A 2635-nucleotide genomic window follows, 5' to 3' on the forward strand; every position below is an offset into this window, starting at 1 on the left:
TCAGTCCTGTGGCCACTGCTGAGTGTTTCAAATTTGCTGACATATTGAGTGCAGCACTTTAACAGCATCATCTTTTAGGATTTGAAATAGCTCAGCTGGAATTCCATCACCTCCACTAGATTTGTAGTAATAGAATCTAGTAGCACATAAATCAAATATACATCATAATTAAGGAACACTCATACCAAAAATGCAAAGATGGATCAATATTAATGAATATATTAAGCAATACAGCTTAAACATGTATCAAAAGAGAAATACTATGTGAACATTCTTGCAGATGCTGAAAAGGTTATCTAATAACATCTCAATATCCCTTTCAATAAAAAAAATCTTATTAAAAGTAGTAATAGATGAATAGTTTGTTAACATGAAAAAATACACATATCATTAGAAATGCCAAAAACTATACAGTGAAACACTGAATTGTAGTAAAATCAGAAACAAAACAAGAATGCATACTATGACCAGTATTATTTAACTTTGGCCAATACTAGCCAATGTCATTAGAGAAAAAGAGGGAAAATGACAAGGAAAAGGAAAGGGAAGCGAAGGAAAAGGAAGAAAACATTATTCTTTGCAGGTGAGATAATATTATGGCAGAAATTCAACTTTAAAAATCATTACAAGATTTAGACAATTTAGTAAGGTAGCTGAGAGCAAAATTAAAACACGATCAATAATTTACCAATATATGAACAATCACCTAGAAAGTATTCAATTTACGAAAACAAGAACTACAAGAGAACACCCAGGAATAAATCTAAGAAATGTATAAGATTCACATGAAGAGAGTCCACCAGGGTCATGCACCTGTCAATGTCGCTTAGCAGTGCGGTCAAGATGCCTAGTGGAAGTTGAAGCCGCACTTCCTGCGTGGCCCCTCCTGCCAGCTGCGTGCCTCAGATGAGAGCAGCGCCCAGGTCAGCGCCCATAGCTCAGCCGCCAGCAGCGGCTCCCCTCTCTGCCGCTGGTTCCCCTGCTGCTGTTCCCCAGCAGCCAGGTCTGATGGCCCAGATGGCTGTGGGTTCTGCCGTGGGCCACACTCTGCATCACATCATCACTGGGGGCTTCAGTGGGGGAAGCAGTGCTGAGCCCTCAAGCCCTGACATCACTTACCAGGAACCTCGGGAACCCAGCTGCCATAGCTGCAGCAAAATGGCCCTTGCTTCTATGAGGTGAAACAGTTTTCGGAGTGTGCCCAGAGCCAGGGTGACCTTAAATTTTGTGACGGTTTCAGTGAGGTGCTGAAACAGTGCAGATTGGCCAATGCTTAAACAAGAAGTTTGAATTGAAGATATGAAAAATCACCTCTCATGGCCATGTTGATTTAGCATTTAAAATATAATTAATAATGAAGATGTTCAAGCTCAACATTCAGAAAACTAAGATCATGGCATCTGGTCCCATCACTTCATGGGAAATAGATGGGGAAACAGTGGAAACAGTGGCAGACTTTTTCTTTCTGGGCTCCCAAATCACTGCAGATGGTGATTGCAACCATGAAATTAAAAGACACTCCTTGGAAGGAAAGTTATGACCAACCTAGATAGCATATTCAAAAGCAGAGATATTACTTTGCCAACAAAGGTCCGTCTAGTCAAGGCTATGGTTTTTCCAGTGGTCATGTATGGATGTGAGAGTTGGACTGTGAAGAAAGCTGAGCGCCGAAGAATTGATGCTTTTGAACTGTGGTGTTGGAGAAGACTCTTTCGAGTCCCTTGGACTGCAAGGAGATCCAACCAGTCCATCCTAAAGGAGATCAGTCCTGGGTGTTCTTTGGAAGGACTGATGCTAAAGCTGAAACTCCAATACTTTGGCCACCTCAAGCGAAGAGTTGACTCATTGGGATAGACCCTGATGCTGGGAGGGATTGGGGGCAGGAGGAGAAGGGGACGACAGAGGATGAGATGGCTGGATGGCATCACTGACTCGATGGACGTGAGTCTGAGTGAACTCCGGGAGTTGGTGATGGACAGGGGGGCCTGGCGTGCTGCGATTCATGGGGTCGCAAAGAGTCAGACATGCTGAGCGACGGAACTGAACTGAACTGAAAGTGTGACAGCACCCATTAAACCTCTCCTTAATCATTAATAGCTTTTGTGCTTCAGGACTGTGGTGGAAGAGGGTGTTGTCACTATATAGAAGTTTATTGAGATGGTATTGAGTTTGGGGTTGGGCAGAAGAGGCGGTTGTGGTCTTGTAAACAGTGCTTTTCTGATGTTATTGTTTGTGAATTAATTAGAATAAAGCGATTTTCTTTCTAAAAAAAAGATTCACATGAAGAAAACTTTGAAGGACTTCAAAAGGTCATTAAAAAGTTCTTGAATAGATGGTAAGACACACTTAAATAATGGAAAATGATGGCAATCCTCTCTAAATAAATATATAAATTGAACTTTTTCAAGAAAAATACGAACATTAATATTTTGGGAATAAAGCTAGAAAACAGTAATGATAGAGACTAGCCCTTACCAGATATTGAAAAAAATCATGAACGTTATAGTAATTAAAACAGTTTAGTACCAGTACATGAAGAGAATAGATATCCCGGGAATAGATGCAAATAAATACTGGGATTAGTTTCTGATAAAGCTGGTATTTCAAATCAGTGGAGTAAAACGATATATTTAAT

General features: G+C 40.6%; 1 pseudogene; it reads left to right on the forward strand.

The window, feature by feature from the left end:
* Nucleotides 1–843: 843 nt before the first annotated feature.
* Nucleotides 844–1348, forward strand: LOC129622714 (coiled-coil-helix-coiled-coil-helix domain-containing protein 2-like; annotated as a pseudogene).
* Nucleotides 1349–2635: the final 1287 nt, after the last annotated feature.

This window comes from Bubalus kerabau, chromosome 11 (genome assembly GCF_029407905.1).
Source record: "Bubalus kerabau isolate K-KA32 ecotype Philippines breed swamp buffalo chromosome 11, PCC_UOA_SB_1v2, whole genome shotgun sequence".
NCBI classification, from domain to species: domain Eukaryota; kingdom Metazoa; phylum Chordata; class Mammalia; order Artiodactyla; family Bovidae; genus Bubalus; species Bubalus kerabau.